The following is an 11,604-nucleotide window of genomic DNA, read 5'->3' on the forward strand; positions in this document are numbered from 1 at the left end:
GCTAATTATTAATTGATCATCTGAACCATCCATCTCTGTAATAAGGGAGACCTATTTACAGTATATCACTGACCCTATACTACTATGGAAAATAATAGTCTAATAATAATTATGTTGTTATGGACAATTCTGTCTCACACAGTGTTGCTTGATCTAATAACTGCTAAATATGGATCTATATGTTTTTGCCAATGCCTGGGCAGGTTTGATAGGTTAGATCTTGATCATGCAGTTATAGCCACTGATGTAAGCTCTTAAGCCTTGTCAAGATGGGCTTTGGCATATAACAGGGGTTCCCAAAATTTTTCATGTCAAAAGGACTATGTCCCAAGGAACCCCATCTGTGAAGATTTGTGGTGGTACAGTGGTTAATAATACGATGGGTAAACTATGGCCTCCGCTTGGTGATTATCATCAGGCAGACAACCACCACTATAAACAAAAATCAATTATACTTTCAGACAAACATTAATATATAGCCTACTTTTTCCACCTTAAAAGACCCTAATAATCATATAACCTACATTATAGTTGGATACTACTGTGTAGCCTATGAATTTACATCATAAAGATTTCTGTCAACCTAAAAAGATGGGTCAACTCAAATAAAAAGCAAATAAAATAAGGTGGGCCACCTGAGTTTAGGTGAGTTTACCCTGCGCTATATCCCTGAGGATATGACCTACTCCAAAATCCCATAGACTACCTGTCTAAACTGTAGATGGGGTAGATAACAGAGGGGAGAGTGACACCTCTGACCAGAATAAACATTCTTTAAACATTTATAAACACTGTGCTAGTGTCTTGTGGGTGAAATAGGCTACCGGTGAAATGAGTCCTCATTTTGGCTGGGAACCCTCTCAGGGACCCTGGAATTCCCCGGACTCCAGTTTGGGGAACCAATGATTAAAACTACATGGCAGGCAAGTGCTCCGTGCGAACTTGAGAACTATCATTTGTACCTTCACGTGCAGCACGCCGGAGCGCGAGGAGAGAGCGACTCCAGCGGCAGGTAGCGTCGCGTGGGTAGCATCCCCGCTCTGTAGCCCACTTTTCCCGGTGAGGAACAGCAAAACACGTTGCGTCGAAGACCGCGACTACAAGCAGCTATCTGCCGGCTAACTTTCAGTGGGACAGCTGCTAGTAGTAAGAGACTCTCAAGTCCGCTGGCAGCAGTGTAAACAGCGCACACGTGTTGCGGACAACAACATGGCCTTTGGGCATCTCATCCCTCAGCTGAGGCTGGAGGAGTCGGCGGAGGACGGGCTGTTCAAGAGCATCACCATGCGTGGACATCACCAACGCGGGAAGCCCAGGTCCCCCTCCGGAGATAGAAAACGACACAAGTAAGAGTGCTATACAGCTGCAGGGGGGGTTGTTAAGCTTCCAGCGAGGAAAGTCTGAAAATTAATGAATGCACAAGGCGATTACAATATTGGTGGTGTTTAAAGGATTAAATTTGCATGTCAAGAACTAGTGATACCCTAACGAAAAATAAACCATAGTAATCCTATAATAAACTTAATATCACAACAAAATCCTCGTCCTCCTACAGTAAGTCCTCGTCGATGTTGTTGTTAAATGTCATGGGATAGGAGATGGAAAAAAATACCATAAAGTAGCCTACAGTAAGGTTACTGTAAGCTCATTACTGAGAACCTCAGGCACACTATTAGTGTTTTTTCGTCAGGGTATGTTTTTTTCTTCTTTCTTTAAGGTGTCCCAAAAAGTCACTGAAACTACTTGCTAACTAATGCTGAGAGATTATGCCACATAATGTGCAGTATTCTACCTCTTTAACCCCTCTTTTTCATGAAACAATTGGTAAAATGAACGCTGTTTTGCATCTATTTCATCTTATATGTCACAGTAATCGCTCACTTGGCAAGGCAAGCAAGCCATGTTACAGTATGTCACATATAGTTGCCTTTATCCTACATGTTGCTTATATATACACTACAGTTTGACTTTAAGGCTTGCTTACTGTATCAATGCAATTTTGCCTTGTGACTTTTTAGATTAGAGTATCCTATCATTAGATGTATCTAGAGAAAGACTGATTAATTTATCTTAATACTGTTTGTCTTGATACAATTATTCAGTTCAGTGTCGACCACTAATATAACAGGATCAATTTGTGCCTTGAGCATAAGAGACAGGAGAAGCACTTGAGTGAATCAGTGTGTAAATTATGCCAAAACACATGTTGAAGGCCAGCTGAAAACAGAGTAATTGGTCCACTGAAGTACAAAATTTGATTAATGTAAAATCTATAAAGAACACATACACTCATGTGTGTTAGTTGCTATTGATTAATGCAGTCCCACTCAGTGTGGATGATAGTGGGCTGCAGAGGTCATTCCAAAGGCAGCCATAGCTTTATTGGACAGCTATTTCTCACAGCCTTTTTTACATTTTCACTGGTTGTAATGTAACTAGGAAGGGGTGAGGGGGATTAGGTGTGGGTTTTATTAGCAAACATAAGGGAATGTACTTTCTAAATAAAGGTTTCATGAAATCGTATTATATGAATCCCTGTTATAGTTCTGCAACATGAGATACCTGTTTGATATCAATACTATAAACTGAAGTCTAGACAGATATAGATATAGACAGTTTTAGTCATGTAGTACACTCTTTCAATGGAGCAATCTACATAAGAGAAACACCAACATCATTTTCTAGAAGTCAGTGTGTTATATTTCTCTTGGGTCTGATTCTACAACTATCAAAGGCCTTTTAACTTGTGATGGAAAACTTGATGAATCATTAGCTTGAGTGAAAACTTAAGGAACTTGACTCTTACAAGGTGGTACAACATGAGAAGTAATATAGCTGTAGAATTGCAGTTGGCCCTGCCTGCTGCTACGAGAGCTGTCAACTGGGACAATTTGGATCTAAATGGGGCTTTGTCTAATATGGAAACTGGTTGTTAGCGGCCACAGTGGTCTGGTGATTAGGCATCCTTCCCTCCCTCTCTTGAACACTTATCAGACCTCCAATGCCATGAATCTGTCCTGTGATTCTCTGGGTAGTACTGAGGCATGCCAACTGTGTCAGAGCCAGATTACACAGCTCAGTGATAGTGTTATAGCACTAAGGGGCATCTGTCTAATGATGTGGCTTATAAAGAAAGCTTCTGGGCTGAGAAAAAAAAAAAAAACAACTCTTTTTGCCACAGTTATCTGATTTAACCAAAAGTGTGAAATTTGCCAAATTCCTTCTGACATATTCTCACTTAAGGCAGTAATTCACAGGGTTACATTTTTGGCCTGAAGAGTTGCCACAGTGTTGTTGCTTTAATCACATAGGAACATCTTGTTACAAGGAAAAAAAATAATGTATTTTTGACTCTGTGTATACACTTTGTTAACTCTTGCTGGGAGCATTGCTTATCTTTATTGCCCAAAAAACCCGCTGTGTATCATCACCCTCAGACAGCTGGTTAGAGTGTAAAGAATGTCTTCGCACATGCAATTTGTTTTAGACACATGGTACATTTTAGTACCATACATTGCACTGGTATTAACTAGAGGAAGTGTGATTGAAGAATGTCTAATATGAGTAACCGTTTAACACATTTATTATGCAGTGGTTTGTGTGCGACCTTCCCCTGGAGCAGTTGTGGTTGTCTTGCAAAGCCTATTTTCATAGAGTGATATTTCAATATTCTCCAGTAGCACCAGGTTTAACCTGCCCTTGAGAGGCAGAATGGGTGCCATTGTTTATTATCTGAGAAAATATGGGCTGAAGGACACTGTCAGCTCTACTGAATGGTGGGTGGTTGTTACTTGTCAGGTGCCTGAGCTTCTCTCTAGTGGATATAATTTGAGGTTTCACGTAATTGTGGTGCCAGCCCCTCTGGCTGTCATTGTGACAGTATAGCATTATAAAAATGTCAATGCTGTCCTCCTGACTTTCTTTTTGGCCTACATTGCAACAATTTTCTGCAGTGGACTAGTTACAGCATAAACCTGTGGCGTTATGCACCACTGAATCCTGATTCCCTGCAAATAGGTGGGCTATTGGCCGAATGAAAGGATTCATACATCACATGATTATGTCACGTGTTCAAAACATAAATGTGTGTTGTTGTTGGCATATGTTGTGTTGAAAACAAATAGTAAAACAAATGTCCCAAAGACACACAGTGGTGAAAATACACATGTGGTGTGTTATGGTGAGAGAATGCTGCGACTGCCCAATCCTAAACTAAGATGTGCATTGCGGTACTTGGGTGTTATTCATTGAGCTATACCTGCAAAAAGAAACAAGTTGCTCTCCTCTCCTCTGCTGGGGCATACAGGTCCAGTCAGCAGGCTTTTACTGCCAGTTGATTAAATTGCTCGTAGGGAACCACTAATAAAGAATTAATCTGGACCAGCCCATAACACTACTCCAAGTCTGGCGTCCCTCCAAATGGATGAATATGGATGCTTTCTTTATTCCAGCCACTCATTTCAAATCAGCAGAATTAACAGCCACTGCTGCCAAGCATGATGTAATACCTATTTGGGATACTGACGATTGGGGAGGGAGGAGGGAGGAGGGTTGGGGGGGTAATTAAACAGCTAAAAGAGCAGTGATCGTGTGTTGGTTGTAATATAACATGGTATGGTAACATTTTTCAGTTTTACAGCAAATCATGCCTCATGTTTTAGTTACTCTTCTTTATTATATTAATGTGAAAGAATCTGTTGAATGTGTTGATTCATAACTGTATAAGCATTATATCCATATTCTGTGCTAATGATTAAAGAGGCCCCTCGAACACTCCTTACAAGGTAGTTACTGGCCACACTAATCATTGGCTAATACACAAGCAGGTAACTTATGTGTGTAGAAGGTGACCTGGTTAATGTCTTGGGCCTTGGGCCAGCCAGAAGCTGATAATTAAAGTCATAGTGTAGAAACAAGTCTGTTGCACTTGCATGCAATATGATGTGCTATTCTTAACGTGGACTACTTTGGCAAACTAAAAGCACCAACTCAAAAATCCTTTGCTTTGAGTTCAAGATAACACCGTATTATGTTGGTGAAATCTGGAGGGTTTTAGTCCAGATTTGTCTAGTCTGTTGTGGTGCTGTATGTCTATGTGTTTGAGTCTGTGTGGACAGACGGAGAAGTAGTATGTATGGATGGAGAGTAGGCTAGTAAACAACCCAGGGGCTTAATTGCTAAGAATCACAGTGTCACAAAATAAAACACAGCAAAAGCGTAATCATCATGATTTATAAAGAAAAACAAAAAAACATTGTACCTCTTTAGTTTTAGACAGAAATAAGTTACAGGTCTGATGGTTGCAAAGTTTCAACATATTTCTGGAACATCATTTAAACTTGCCCCCCCAATGACCTTAGTAATTAAACAAAAGAAACAAGGGAAGACACAAGATTGTTTTACCCTTGATGTAACTTAGCCTTAGCTTTGTTGTGAGTAGAGGGCAATGAAAGGAGAAGGTGAGGGATGACAAGGAAGAGGCAAGGTTTTAAGTGAGCAGAGGTGAGGACGAAGTGGGTCTGTTTTACAGTAATTATCTAATAAGGAACAGACCACGAAATTATGGATCCTGGAATTATCTTAATCTACCTTTTAATCTATTTTTTAAGGGTGGCTTGGCACACATGTGAAGTATACTATCTGTAGGGAGACAATGTAGGGAGACAATGCAGAATGGAAAACACCCCACCGGTCTTAATATCAATGTCTATATTACAGTAAAACAATACAGTAGTTAAAACATCTCAGCTCCAAGCAGAGACTGTTATGGTGAAAATAACACCAGCTCCCCTTCCCCCAAAGGCTTTGTATTCCTGTTTGGTATGATCTCTGTGGTAGTGGTGGATATTGAGGTATTAATATAGACATACTGTATATCACAATAGGCTTCAGATGACTAAGGAGAGAGAGAGAGAGAGAGAGAGAGAGAGAGAGAGAGAGAGAGAGAGAGAGAGAGAGAGAGAGAGAGAGAGAGAGAGACAGGTGGCACCGTGTGCTGGGTGCTGCCACATAGAATGGCATTCCATGGTGCTTAGCATTGACGGCCAGCTGGTATGTGCCTACGCTGTTGGCTGTGTCACTGTTGGCAAACATTCTGTCTGCACCCAAGACCACGGCTGTGATGCTCCTCTCTCTCTCTCATGGTGAGCGCTGCCATGCTCTCTGTGACTGAGTGTAGCAAGGAGTCCCTCTGCTACCGCCTCATAGGCTGGTATGCTGGTGTAAACTATAATTGCTCACCAACGCTGCCCTCCTGTTGGATTTTACACCAACTCCGCCAATAATGCTGCCCTCCTATTAGATTTTTTTTTATTTATTAGTCCTCTCTTGTCCTCCTTTTCAGTTTTTCAATGCGTTCTTTAGCCATGCAAACTGTGTTAGAGTTTGGGAGTCATTGTTGTACTGTATTTTACAGCAAGATGTATTCTGTAGCAATGTAGAACTTTGGATTTTCACACACATACAGCATCCAACTTTGAAACATAAAATAGAAAGTTCAAAAGGTTCAAAAGGACGATTGAGCACTGTAGCCAGAGGCAGCAGAATGGCCTGGTGGTTAGATAGACCATATGACCCAAAGTTCAGAGGTTCAGTGCCCACAATTGCAAATGTGTCAATCCCTGTCAAAGTGTCCTTGAGCAAGGACTCTAGAGATGTGCCTCTGGCTTTGTGCTCTGACCCCTGTAGTGAAATGCATGTACAGCATGTATGTGTCTCAGAGGGATATGAAAAGAAGCACAGCTTTAAATTCTTGAAAGCTTCAACTCTGTGGCTGATTCCGATGCACTTTCTTCTCTGTCACAGCGCCCTACATGGATGCTGTAACAGTGGATCCAGTACATATGGGTACTAATGAGGACTGTGACTGGTAAATGAGGCAGATCCAAGCCTTGGTCGAGGAATTCATATTTTCTTTTATCCCTGTGAAATCTAGTGCACCAGCTCCCCCTGATTATCCACAGCCATCGCTCAGATCAAAGCCGTGACGTGATGCATTTTAAATCCAGTCTAAGAAGCAGGCTTCCCCCTCCTGGTCTCTTTTGGTAAGCAAAAGGATTAGATGAGTGATTGTTGACAGTGGGGGAGATAAAAGCTGTCGGATTGCCTGCATTCTCATTGAAATATTTTATTTGAATTAGAATATGACAAATATTTACATGCACAGTGTTCAATTACAGTGCATTTGGGCCTGGCACATGCGGGTAGCAGAATAGAGTTCTGTGCTGCCTATCTTACTGGCACTCGCTTGCAGGCTGCAGAGCTGCATATGGCATTAAGCCTTCTTCATCAATCGTCTGTGAAATGTGCTGGGAAGCTTGGAACCACAAAATTTGTTTTTAATGCCAAACTCCAATTAACGTGAATGTATTCCTGGCCTTAAATACTGTGCTTTTAGAACTCCCATTTGAATAACCTGGTGGAGTTAGATGCTTTACTCTGGGTCCTTTACCTTATCTGGGAAAATTGAAGCTACTGTTTAATGTTTGAGATGGAAGGTTTAGCTTTACAGTTATGGCAGTTGGAAAATAATCCATGTGGTAGGTCTGCTTGCTGTAACATGAGAAACCATTCATGTCTTGCTGCAAGGTATTGCATCTGATCATCTAAACACACAGGGTTTTAGGTCTAAAATGATTCCTGCTGTATCCCCTTGTTTGTCCATGGATTATTTATTGCTGGCTGCCGCTATAGTCTTGTGCACATCATTGTGTACACAACCAGTTGAACATTACGTTGCATTTTCCATGGCAGGGCCACACATGCAGTCTTCTAGCCAGGTGCTGTGGCTAGGGTTTCACAGGCCGGGTGCTCTCAACCACTGTTACGCAGAGTGAGGCTTGCCTTTGTTTTGACTCCTCCCTGAGGCCTAATGCACCACGAGACCCATCTCTAATGCACAGAAACAGGATACTTTATGTGGGTCTCAGACTTTTTTCCTTTACTCCATTGGGAGCCAAATTTGATGTCACATGTAGTTTGGTTTTGCACTGACCTGCAAGAGGATCTCAGACTGTGTACAGGTTACAAGGTCTGCGATATAGCAAAGGGCCAAACCTTGCCTAGCTTTAACAGTTCAGTCTTGAAATCATTTCTAAATTCCCTCCTCTGCACGGGGAGGCGGGAGCAATCATCTTATATAATAAGTTAATTGTCATACAAATAATAAAGGTTTAGCTGGTCTATTTGATGCTTAAATGACGTGATTCATTTGCCCAGCATTTAGCAACAGCAGTGCAATCAGCCTGATAGGCACCCATTTAGTTAAGATCCTCTGCCAATATGGTAATTAGATTCAGATAATCCAAACAACAAAAGCCTTAATCCCACTCAAATTCACTGCATTCTGTTGGTGTTAAACTGGCAGCGCTCAGCCCTGTTAACAAACTGCAGCCAGAAAGATTAGAACACAGAGCTGTTTATTGGATCACAAGGCCCAAGTTTACCCACATTACTGTTATACCATATGTCATGGTGAGAACTGGATGTGTGCCTCGCTGTCACAGGGACATGCTCATGCGTATGTGTGTGTGTGTATGTGTGTTTGTATGTTTGTGTGTGTGTGTGCGCGTGTGTCTGTGTATGTGTGTGCGCTCACACACGTGTCCCGGCATGGCTGTCTCAGCCATACCCTAAAGTCCACCAAATTCAGCAAGGGCCAGATGGTTAGATGCTGCATTTTGGCATAATACATGAAAGTTTTCCCTTATTGTGTCAGCTAACATATCAATTGTTTTTGAGAAAATCCTCATACTGTAGCTATACCAATTAAACTTTTTTTGCGGTAAGTCATTGTCCTTTTAATCCACTTAGACCATGAGGTAAACCGTTCATTATAATATTTGTTTAATCTCTATGCTTTTGTTGATTCATGTCTCTGGCCTGATTTTCATTTGATGTTAAAAGGTGTAGGTGAGTGCTAAAAGATAAAGTGCCCTATTTCCATGAAGGGACAGATCAAGGGCATTGACCTTACGCCGGCGACGTGGTCATTTCATTGGGTGCAAACTGATTTTTTTCCTGCCTGCGTCTGTCCGGTAATTTCATGGCTCGCCATGACGTCGCTTGCGCTGAAATTAGAGCACTAGAGGGGAGTGTCTGCTCCTAGCAGACCTACTGATAAGTTATTCCTCCTAATCCAACCCCTTTTATAACTGCACCGCCAGTGCACCACTGCTGCGCCAGCACATCTGGTCATGAAATAACCAAAAATCTGTTGGTCATGGAGTGTCCTGGTTGCTCAGTGGTCTAAGGTGCATACCATGTAAACGCGACGGGGGTTCAAATTAGGGCTGCAGCTATCGATTATTTTAGTAATCGAGTATTCTACCGATTATTCCATCGATTAATCGAGTAATCGGATAAGAAATACTTTTGCTTTATTAAAGAGCAATAGTAAATATACAAAAGAGAAAAGCTGTCCGCACGAAGCTGTCCATACGACACTGTGATTTACTGAAAACGAGGTGAAATAATTGTTATTATTGATATTTATTACTAGGCCTAAATATCATACAAGTTCATAAGACTGGCTAATGTACATTTATTTACTATGTTGAAGGGTTGCCCTACACCTGCTGACCCTACTCACTGCAATCAAACTAAACTGAATATACCTGCTGTATTGGACTGGTGCATTTTAGGCTCCAATTGCTACTTACACCACCTGATATTTTGCTTTCTGGGGTATTTTATGCATCACTGTGAGGGGAGTAGGTGTGTGTGTGTGTGTGTGGGTGTGTGTATGTGTGTGTGACTATCATAATAATAACATGAATGAAGCTCAGGCTTTCACAAATTGACTGCAGCATTTTATTTTCTGTGGTTATTTTCTTGAGCAAAACTTAGCTAACTTAGGGACATCATAACTAGCCACCATATTGATTTACGTTCTTAACTAGCCATTACATATAGCCATAATTAACGTGCATTCTTTACTAGCCTTCATCTCATCCCGTTTTAATATTAAGTGCTGACTTCGCCCACCCGGGCCAGTTTCGGCGTACGCCGGTAGCAATTACAAGTGGACCCTATCCTACAGTCCCTGCTCTCAGCGGAGGGAAGGAGCTACGCTGTGTGTGGGAAGCGCTGTGACCGTCAGACCTCTCTGGATTAGACAAGCAAGTAGAGAAAACCGGCATCAGCCGAACCAATTTATTACCAAATGCTTTGGGATTCAACACATTAACATTGCTTCCCATGGTCAGAAAAAGTCGGCAGATTTGTCGCTAGTCGCTCTTGAGAAATAAAGTCGCCAGGGGGGTCTGAAAAGTCGCTAAGTCTAGCGACAAAGTCGCCAAGTTGGCAACACTGGATCCGAAACTTTGGACACTTTCTGTCGTTTTCTCTGGCCTGTCTCTTCTCTTCGCCCCTCGCTATTTTCTCTCTCTTTCTCCAGCGCATTGTGCAACAGTAATAATCATCCGTGCGAAACACTGAGTGTGTATATAGTTATATGGATTAAACGAAGCTTCGATGCAAAGAATTTGCATCGATGATTTTCAGTAATCGAGTTACTCGAGTTTCTCGAGGAATCGTTTCAGCCCTAGTTCAAATCCAACTTAGCCACTAGTTGGCTAAGTCAACTGTAGTCCTTCCACATACCTTCCTGGTATGTGGATGTACAGCACACCAGCCTAATGCTTGTTTGTGTTCTACCGTACTGCCTGGTGTACGCTGTATTTCCTTTATGCAGGGCTCTTGGGGCTCTGCGCCGCCTAAACAGTGCATACTGTAATTCTTTATTGTAAATGAATAAATAAAAGAATGAATTAAAGAATGAATAAACCCTTAGTAATGTGTTATGTTATGAGATGTATTATTACGGAAGAATGTTGTTCTGCCTATTGCCACATTGCTGATTTTATACATCGCTGAAGCGCCTTGTCCATCAGTTCCTGGTGTTACATAATACCCATGTGTATGCATTTGACAGCCTGGAAAGCATCCACCAGTTCCTGGGCTGTGCAGCCACGTTGCAACCGACTTCGCTTTGTTCCTCCAAGGGCATCACCACAGAGCATGGCTCGCCACAGGGCCTCAGCTAATGAGCCAGCGCAGGGAAATTGATTTAGCTTCCCCACCTTCCTATCTCCATCTCAGGCCAAAGATAAAACAGGGTGAGTCCCCTGGGTCACCGCTCAGTAAAGCCCTCCAAAGTAATTTCCTTTCTTCTGACTGTAGACCCAGATTAATTATAGACAAATTACAAAAATAACTAGGATCGGGTCTAATTAGTGAGCATATTGAATAGGTGCAGTCCTGCACTGTTAGTGGGTATCTTAATGGTTGTAAAGATGTGCCTGTGCTCTCAGCTGTTTAATTCCATGCATTTTTCCTGAGGCTAGTGTAATTTTTTTGCTCATGTATGACAAATAACAAAGCATTTTAACAAGCAAAGATTATTTCCCTGAGGTAATATAGGATCTAATGTGCTAAAGCCTTGTTGCTAATCTCTATTAAAGGTTTTTCTAATAAAGTCAAGTCTTTCTTTATTATCCCTAGGAGGAAAATATGGGCGTCAGCAGCATCTACATTGAAGAAAAACAAACAAATACACACACAGAGAGAAAAAAAAATAGGATTCTAAAAACCCTAAAGGTCATG

The sequence above is a fragment of the Centroberyx gerrardi genome, chromosome 6, assembly GCF_048128805.1.
Source record: "Centroberyx gerrardi isolate f3 chromosome 6, fCenGer3.hap1.cur.20231027, whole genome shotgun sequence".
Classification (NCBI taxonomy): Eukaryota; Metazoa; Chordata; class Actinopteri; order Beryciformes; family Berycidae; genus Centroberyx; species Centroberyx gerrardi.